This window comes from Hyla sarda, chromosome 10, assembly GCF_029499605.1.
Source record: "Hyla sarda isolate aHylSar1 chromosome 10, aHylSar1.hap1, whole genome shotgun sequence".
NCBI classification, from domain to species: domain Eukaryota; kingdom Metazoa; phylum Chordata; class Amphibia; order Anura; family Hylidae; genus Hyla; species Hyla sarda.
In genome coordinates, this window is record NC_079198.1 from 5,332,739 (window position 1) to 5,343,958 (window position 11,220).

An 11,220-nucleotide genomic window follows, 5' to 3' on the forward strand; every position below is an offset into this window, starting at 1 on the left:
GTGGTGATGGTGTATACTCATGGGGGGAGTGTATAGTCTTGTAGGATGGTGGTGGTGATGGTGTATACTCATGGGGGGAGTGTATAGTCCTGTAGTATGGTGGTGATGGTGTATACTCATAGGCAGTGTATAGTCCTGTAGGATGGTGGTGATGGTGTATACTCATGGGGGGAGTATATAGTCCTGTAGGATGGTGGTGATGGTGTATACTCATGGGGGGAGTGTATAGTCCTGTAGGATGGTGGTGATGGTGTATACTCATGGGGGGAGTATATTGTCCTGTAGGATGGTGGTGAGGGTGTATACTCATGGGGGGAGTGTATAGTCCTGTAGGATGGTGGTGATGGTGTATACTCATGGGGGGAGTGTATAGTCCTGTAGGATGGTGGTGATGGTGTATACTCATGGGGGGGAGTGTATAGTCCTGTAGGATGGTGGTGATGGTGTATACTCATGGGGGGAGTGTATAGTCCTGTAGGATGGTGGTGATGGTGTATACTCATGGGGGGAGTGTATAGTCCTGTAGGATGGTGGTGATGGTGTATACTCATGGGGGGAGTGTATAGTCCTGTAGGATGGTGGTGATGGTGTATACTCATGGGGGGAGTGCATAGTCCTGTAGGATGGTGGTGATGGTGTATACTCATGGAGGGAGTGTATAGTCCTGTAGGATGGTGGTGATGGCGTATACTCATAGGCAGTATATAGTCCTGTAGGATGGTGGTGGTGATGGTGTATACTCATGGGGGTGTATAGTTTTGTAGGATGGTGGTGGTGATGGTGTATACTCATGGGGGGAGTGTATAGTCCTGTAGGATGTTGGTGGTGATGGTGTATACTCATGGGGGTGTATAGTCCTGTAGGATGGTGGTAATGGTGTATACTCATTGGGGGAGTGTATAGTCCTGTAGGATGGTGGTGGTGATGGTGTATACTCTGAGGGTGTACAGTCCTGTAGGATGGTGGTGGTGATGGTGTATACTCATGGGGGTGTATAGTCCTGTAGGATGGTGGTGATGGTGTATACTCATGGGGGGAGTGTATAGTCCTGTAGGATGGTGGTGATGGTGTATACTCATGGGGGGAGTGTATAGTCCTGTAGGATGGTGGTGATGAGTATACTCATGGGGGGAGTGTATAGTCCTGTAGGATGGTGGTGATAGTGTATACTCATGGGGGGGAGTGTATAGTCCTGTAGGATGTTGGTGATGGTGTATACTCATGGGGGGAGTATATAGTCCTGTAGGATGGTGGTGATGGTGTATACTCATGGGGGAGTGTATAGTCCTGTAGGATGGTGGTGGTGATGGTGTATACTCATGGGGGGAGTATATAGTCCTGTAGGATGGTGGTGATGGTGTATACTCATGGGGGGAGTGTATAGTCCTGTAGGATGGTGGTGATGGTGTATACTCATGGGGGGAGTGTATAGTCCTGTAGGATGGTGGTGATGGTGTATACTCATGGGGGGAGTGTATAGTCCTGTAGGATGGTGGTGATGGTGTATACTCATGGGGGGAGTGTATAGTCCTGTAGGATGGTGGTGATGAGTATACTCATGGGGGGAGTGTATAGTCCTGTAGGATGGTGGTGATGGTGTATACTCATGGGGGGAGTGTATAGTCCTGTAGGATGGTGGTGATGGTGTATACTCATGGGGGGAGTATATAGTCCTGTAGGATGGTGGTGATGGTGTATACTCATGGGGGGAGTGTATAGTCCTGTAGGATGGTGGTGATGGTGTATACTCATGGGGGGAGTGTATAGTCCTTTAGGATGGTGGTGATGGTGTATACTCATGGGGGGAGTGTATAGTCCTGTAGTATGGTGGTGATGGTGTATACTCATGGGGGGAGTGTATAGTCCTGTAGGATGGTGGTGATGGCGTATACTCATAGGCAGTGTATAGTCCTGTAGGATGGTGGTGATGGTGTATACTCATGGGGGGAGTATATAGTCCTGTAGGATGGTGGTGATGGTGTATACTCATAGGCAGTGTATAGTCCTGTAGGATGGTGGTGATGGTGTATACTCATGGGGGGAGTATATAGTCCTGTAGGATGGTGGTGAGGGTGTATACTCATGGGGGGAGTGTATAGTCCTGTAGGATGGTGGTGGTGATGGTGTATACTCATGGGGGGAGTGTATAGTCCTGTAGTATGGTGGTGATGGTGTATACTCATAGGCAGTGTATAGTCCTGTAGGATGGTGGTGATGGTGTATACTCATGGGGGGAGTATATAGTCCTGTAGGATGGTGGTGATAGTGTATACTCATGGGGGGGAGTGTATAGTCCTGTAGGATGGTGGTGATGGTGTATACTCATGGGGGGAGTGTATAGTCCTGTAGGATGGTGGTGATGGTGTATACTCATGGGGGGAGTGTATAGTCCTGTAGGATGGTGGTGATGGTGTATACTCATGGGGGGAGTGTATAGTCCTGTAGGATGGTGGTGATGGTGTATACTCATGGGGGGGGTATATAGTCCTGTAGGATGGTGGTGATGGTGTATACTCATGGGGGGAGTGTATAGTCCTGTAGGATGGTGGTGATGGTGTATACTCATGGGGGGAGTGTATAGTCCTGTAGGATGGTGGTGGTGATGGTGTATACTCATGGGGGGAGTGTATAGTCCTGTAGGATGGTGGTGGTGATGGTGTATACTCATGGGGGGAGTGTATAGTCATTCCACGAGGTTGCGTCACTGCCCCCAGGGGCCGCTGCTAATCACGGGGCTGTAGAGTCCTTCTTAGTTAAACATCCACTCAATGCCCCGTGACCCTCAGGGCAGGAATTGGCGCCGTCGCTGGCACAGCTCTGTTGGCCTTTTCTTCTCAGCCGTATCTAGGAAAGCTGGGTGACAACCAATATGGCTGACCATTATAATACAGTGGTTATTCCCCAACTCATATATCACTCTGGTGTTTAGGAAAGCTGGGTGAGCGGATACAGTTTCCCAACTTGTGTGCCTCTAGCTGTTGCAAAACTATAAAGTTTTGCAACAGCTGGGGGCACACTGGTGAGGAAACACTGCGTTACCCCCACTATTAACCCTTCCAGCTCTTTGGAGGACATATATCAAAACCTGTGAAGAGGAAGAGCAGTGCAGTTGCCCATAGCAACCAGATGTTTAAAGTAATTTGGGAAACCGCATCAATGTCCCCCCATTGTGTTGTGCCGGGCGGCGCAGCAGTAACGTGTGACCCCGCGATATCTCCACGGCGCAAACAATAAAGTGGGGGAGGGGTGAAAACGACAAGAATAAACAAGAAGTCACAGTCACGTCTCCTCGTGTTCCCAGGTCTAAGAATAACAGAGACATTACGAGGGTCCCCAGGATGTTGATGCAAGTACCTTCATGTGGTAAGTGCCCCCCGCCAGTGCTAAGATTGTCAGGCGTGACCTGCAGTCCTATGTAACACCACAGATAACACAGTGATAACTCTCTGAGTACACATAATGTATAGATGTGACCTGCAGTCCTATGTAACACCACAGATAACAGTGATAACTCTGAGTACAGATAATGTATAGATGTGACCTGCAGTCCTATGTAACACCACAGATAACAGTGATAACCCTCTGAGTACAGATAATGTATAGATGTGACCTGCAGTCCTATGTAACACCACAGATAACAGTGATAACTCTGAGTACAGATAATGTATAGATGTGACCTGCAGTCCTATGTAACACCACAGATAACAGTGATAACTCTGAGTACAGATAATGTATAGATGTGACCTGCAGTCCTATGTAACACCACAGATAACAGTGATAACTCTCTGAGTACAGATAATGTATAGATGTGACCTGCAGTCCTATGTAACACCACAGATAACACAGTGATAACTCTCTGAGTACAGATAATGTATAGATGTGACCTGCAGTCCTATGTAACACCACAGATAACAGTGATAACTCTCTGAGTACAGATAATGTTTAGATGTGACCTGCAGTCCTATGTAACACCACAGATAACACAGTGATAACTCTCTGAGTACAGATAATGTATAGATGTCACCTGCAGTCCTATGTAACACCACAGATAACACAGTGATAACTCTCTGAGTACAGATAATGTATAGATGTGACCTGCAGTCCTATGTAACACCACAGATAACACAGTGATAACTCTCTGAGTACAGATAATGTATAGATGTGACCTGCAGTCCTATGTAACACCACAGATAGCACAGTGATAACTCCCTGAGTACAGATAATGTATAGATGTGACCTGCAGTCCTATGTAACACCACAGATAACAGTGATAACTCTCTGAGTACATATAATGTATAGATGTGACCTGCAGTCCTATGTAACACCACAGATAACAGTGATAACTCTGAGTACATATAATGTATAGATGTGACCTGCAGTCCTATGTAACACCACAGATAACACAGGGATAACTCTCTGAGTACAGATAATGTATAGATGTGACCTGCAGTCCTATGTAACACCACAGATAACACAGTGATAACTCTCTGAGTACAGATAATGTATAGATGTGACCTGCAGTCCTATGTAACACCACAGATAACAGTGATAACTCTCTGAGTACATATAATGTAGTAGATGTGACCTGCAGTCCTATGTAACACCACAGATAACACAGTGATAACTCTCTGAGTACAGATAATGTAGTAGATGTGACCTGCAGTCCTATGTAACACCACAGATAACAGTGATAACTCTCTGAGTGCAGATAATGTATAGATGTGACCTGCAGTCCTATGTAACACCACAGATAACAGTGATAACTCTCTGAGTACAGATAATGTATAGATGTGACCTGCAGTCCTATGTAACACCACAGATAACACAGTGATTACTCTCTGAGTACAGATAATGTATAGATATGACCTGCAGTCCTATGTAACACCACAGATAACAGTGATAACTCTCTGAGTACAGATAATGTATAGATGTGACCTGCAGTCCTATGTAACACCACATATAACACAGTGATAACTCTCTGAGTACAGATAATGTATAGATGTGACCTGCAGTCCTATGTAACACCACAGATAACAGTGATAACTCTCTGAGTACAGATAATGTATAGATGTGACCTGCAGTCCTATGTAACACCACAGATAACAGTGATAACTCTCTGAGTACAGATAATGTATAGATGTGACCTGCAGTCCTATGTAACACCACAGATAACACAGTGATAACTCTCTGAGTACAGATAATGTATAGATGTGACCTGCAGTCCTATGTAACACCACAGATAACAGTGATAACTCTCTGAGTACAGATAATGTATAGATGTGACCTGCAGTCCTATGTAACACCACAGATAACACAGTGATAACTCTGAGTACAGATAATGTAGTAGATGTGACCTGCAGTCCTATGTAACACCACAGATAACACAGTGATAACTCTCTGAGTACAGATAATGTAGTAGATGTGACCTGCAGTCCTATGTAACACCACAGATAACATAGTGATAACTCTGAGTATAGATAATGTATAGATGTGACCTGCAGTCCTATGTAACACCACAGATAACAGTGATAACTCTCTGAGTATAGATAATGTATAGATGTGACCTGCAGTCCTATGTAACACCACAGATAACAGTGATAACTCTCTGAGTACAGATAATGTATAGACGTGACCTGCAGTCCTATGTAACACCACAGATAACACAGTGATAACTCTCTGAGTACAGATAATGTATAGATGTGACCTGCAGTCCTATGTAACACCACAGATAACACAGTGATAACTCTCTGAGTACAGATAATGTATAGATGTGACCTGCAGTCCTATGTAACACCACAGATAACAGTGATAACTCTCTGAGTACAGATAATGTATAGATGTGACCTGCAGTCCTATGTAACACCACAGATAACACAGTGATAACTCTCTGAGTACAGATAATGTATAGATGTGACCTGCAGTCCTATGTAACACCACAGATAACAGTGATAACTCTGAGTACATATAATGTAGTAGATGTGACCTGCAGTCCTATGTAACACCACAGATAACAGTAATAACTCTCTGAGTACAGATAATGTATAGATGTGACCTGCAGTCCTATGTAACACCACAGATAACAGTGATAACTCTGAGTACATATAATGTAGTAGATGTGACCTGCAGTCCTATGTAACACCACAGATAACACAGTGATAACTCTCTGAGTACAGATAATGTAGTAGATGTGACCTGCAGTCCTATGTAACACCACAGATAACACAGTGATTACTCTCTGAGTACAGATAATGTATAGATATGACCTGCAGTCCTATGTAACACCACAGATAACAGTGATAACTCTCTGAGTACAGATAATGTATAGATGTGACCTGCAGTCCTATGTAACACCACATATAACACAGTGATAACTCTCTGAGTACAGATAATGTATAGATGTGACCTGCAGTCCTATGTAACACCACAGATAACAGTGATAACTCTCTGAGTACAGATAATGTATAGATGTGACCTGCAGTCCTATGTAACACCACAGATAACAGTGATAACTCTCTGAGTACAGATAATGTAGTAGATGTGACCTGCAGTCCTATGTAACACCGCAGATAACACAGTGATAACTCTCTGAGTACAGATAATGTATAGATGTGACCTGCAGTCCTATGTAACACCACAGATAACAGTGATAACTCTCTGAGTACAGATAATGTATAGATGTGACCTGCAGTCCTATGTAACACCACAGATAACAGTGATAACTCTCTGAGTACAGATAATGTAGTAGATGTGACCTGCAGTCCTATGTAACACCACAGATAACACAGCGATAACTCTCGGAGTACAGATAATGTATAGATGTGACCTGCAGTCCTATGTAACACCACAGATAACACAGTGATAACTCTCTGAGTACAGATAATGTATAGATGTCACCTGCAGTCCTATGTAACACCACAGATAACAGTGATAACTCTCTGAGTACAGATAATGTATAGATGTGACCTGCAGTCCTATGTAACACCACAGATAACACAGTGATAACTCTGAGTACAGATAATGTATAGATGTGACCTGCAGTCCTATGTAACACCACAGATAACACAGTGATAACTCTCTGAGTACAGATAATGTATAGATGTGACCTGCAGTCCTATGTAACACCACAGATAGCACAGTGATAACTCCCTGAGTACAGATAATGTATAGATGTGACCTGCAGTCCTATGTAACACCACAGATAACAGTGATAACTCTCTGAGTACATATAATGTATAGATGTGACCTGCAGTCCTATGTAACACCACAGATAACAGTGATAACTCTGAGTACATATAATGTATAGATGTGACCTGCAGTCCTATGTAACACCACAGATAACACAGTGATAACTCTCTGAGTACAGATAATGTATAGATGTGACCTGCAGTCCTATGTAACACCACAGATAACAGTGATAACTCTCTGAGTACAGATAATGTAGTAGATGTGACCTGCAGTCCTATGTAACACCACAGATAACAGTGATGACTCTCTGAGTACAGATAATGTATAGATGTGACCTGCAGTCCTATGTAACACCACAGATAACACAGTGATAACTCTCTGAGTACAGATAATATATAGATGTGACCTGCAGTCCTATGTAACACCACAGATAACAGTGATAACTCTCTGAGTACAGATAATGTATAGATGTGACCTGCAGTCCTATGTAACACCACAGATAACACAGTGATAACTCTCTGAATACAGATAATGTATAGATGTGACCTGCAGTCCTATGTAACACCACAGATAACACAGTGATAACTCTCTGAGTACAGATAATGTATAGATGTGACCTGCAGTCCTATGTAACACCACAGATAACAGTGATAACTCTCTGAGTACAGATAATGTATAGATGTGACCTGCAGTCCTATGTAACACCACAGATAACAGTGATAACTCTCTGAGTACAGATAATGTATAGATGTGACCTGCAGTCCTATGTAACACCACAGATAACACAGGGATAACTCTCTGAGTACAGATAATGTATAGATGTGACCTGCAGTCCTATGTAACACCACAGATAACAGTGATAACTGAGTACAGATAATGTATAGATGTGACCTGCAGTCCTATGTAACACCACAGATAACACAGTGATAACTCTCTGAGTACAGATAATGTATTGATGTGACCTGCAGTCCTATGTAACACCACAGATAACACAGTGATAACTCTCTGAGTACAGATAATGTATAGATGTGACCTGCAGTCCTATGTAACACCACATATAACAGTGATAACTCTCTGAGTACAGATAATGTATAGATGTGACCTGCAGTCCTATGTAACACCACAGATAACAGTGATAACTCTCTGAGTACAGATAATGTATAGATGTGACCTGCAGTCCTATGTAACACCACAGATAACAGTGATAACTCTCTGAGTACAGATAATGTATAGATGTGACCTGCAGTCCTATGTAACACCACAGATAACAGTGATAACTCTCTGAGTACAGATAATGTATAGATGTGACCTGCAGTCCTATGTAACACCACAGATAACACAGTGATAACTCTCTGAGTACAGATAATGTATAGATGTGACCTGCAGTCCTATGTAACACCACAGATAACAGTGATAACTCTCTGAGTACAGATAATGTATAGATGTGACCTGCAGTCCTATGTAACACCACAGATAACACAGTGATTACTCTCTGAGTACAGATAATGTATAGATATGACCTGCAGTCCTATGTAACACCACAGATAACACAGTGATAACTCTCTGAGTACAGATAATGTATAGATGTGACCTGCAGTCCTATGTAACACCACAGATAACAGTGATAACTCTCTGAGTACAGATAATGTATTGATGTGACCTGCAGTCCTATGTAACACCACAGATAACACAGTGATAACTCTCTGAGTACAGATAATGTATTGATGTGACCTGCAGTCCTATGTAACACCACAGATAACACAGTGATAACTCTCTGAGTACAGATAATGTATAGACGTGACCTGCAGTCCTATGTAACACCACAGATAACAGTGATAACTCTCTGAGTACAGATAATGTAGTAGATGTGACCTGCAGTCCTATGTAACACCACAGATAACATAGTGATAACTCTGAGTATAGATAATGTATAGATGTGACCTGCAGTCCTATGTAACACCACAGATAACAGTGATAACTCTCTGAGTACAGATAATGTATAGATGTGACCTGCAGTCCTATGTAACACCACAGATAACAGTGATAACTCTCTGAGTACATATAATGTATAGATGTGACCTGCAGTCCTATGTAACACCACAGATAACAGTGATAACTCTCTGAGTACAGATAATGTATAGATGTGACCTGCAGTCCTATGTAACACCACAGATAACACAGTGATAACTCTCTGAGTACAGATAATGTATAGATGTGACCTGCAGTCCTATGTAACACCACATATAACAGTGATAACTCTCTGAGTACAGATAATGTATAGATGTGACCTGCAGTCCTATGTAACACCACAGATAACAGTGATAACTCTCTGAGTACAGATAATGTAGTAGATGTGACCTGCAGTCCTATGTAACACCACAGATAACAGTGATAACTCTCTGAGTACAGATAATGTATAGATGTGACCTGCAGTCCTATGTAACACCACAGATAACAGTGATAACTCTCTGAGTACAGATAATGTAGTAGATGTGACCTGCAGTCCTATGTAACACCACAGATAACACAGCGATAACTCTCGGAGTACAGATAATGTATAGATGTGACCTGCAGTCCTATGTAACACCACAGATAACACAGTGATAACTCTCTGAGTACAGATAATGTATAGATGTCACCTGCAGTCCTATGTAACACCACAGATAACACAGTGATAACTCTCTGAGTACAGATAATGTATAGATGTCACCTGCAGTCCTATGTAACACCACAGATAACACAGTGATAACTCTCTGAGTACAGATAATGTATAGATGTGACCTGCAGTCCTATGTAACACCACAGATAACAGTGATAACTCTGAGTACAGATAATGTATAGATGTGACCTGCAGTCCTATGTAACACCACAGATAACACAGTGATAACTCTGAGTACAGATAATGTATAGATGTGACCTGCAGTCCTATGTAACACCACAGATAATGTATAGATGTGACCTGCAGTCCTATGTAACACCACAGATAACACAGTGATAACTCTCTGAGTACAGATAATGTATAGATGTGACCTGCAGTCCTATGTAACACCACAGATAGCACAGTGATAACTCCCTGAGTACAGATAATGTATAGATGTGACCTGCAGTCCTATGTAACACCACAGATAACAGTGATAACTCTCTGAGTACATATAATGTATAGATGTGACCTGCAGTCCTATGTAACACCACAGATAACAGTGATAACTCTGAGTACATATAATGTATAGATGTGACCTGCAGTCCTATGTAACACCACAGATAACACAGTGATATCTCTCTGAGTACAGATAATGTATAGATGTGACCTGCAGTCCTATGTAACACCACAGATAACAGTGATAACTCTCTGAGTACAGATAATGTATAGATGTGACCTGCAGTCCTATGTAACACCACAGATAACACAGTGATAACTCTCTGAGTACAGATAATATATAGATGTGACCTGCAGTCCTATGTAACACCACAGATAACAGTGATAACTCTCTGAGTACAGATAATGTATAGATGTGACCTGCAGTCCTATGTAACACCACAGATAACACAGTGATAACTCTCTGAATACAGATAATGTATAGATGTGACCTGCAGTCCTATGTAACACCACAGATAACACAGTGATAACTCTCTGAGTACAGATAATGTATAGATGTGACCTGCAGTCCTATGTAACACCACAGATAACAGTGATAACTCTCTGAGTACAGATAATGTATTGATGTGACCTGCAGTCCTATGTAACACCACAGATAACACAGTGATAACTCTCTGAGTACAGATAATGTATAGACGTGACCTGCAGTCCTATGTAACACCACAGATAACAGTGATAACTCTCTGAGTACAGATAATGTATAGATGTGACCTGCAGTCCTATGTAACACCACAGATAACAGTGATAACTGAGTACAGATAATGTATAGATGTGACCTGCAGTCCTATGTAACACCACAGATAACACAGTGATAACTCTCTGAGTACAGATAATGTATTGATGTGACCTGCAGTCCTATGTAACACCACAGATAACAC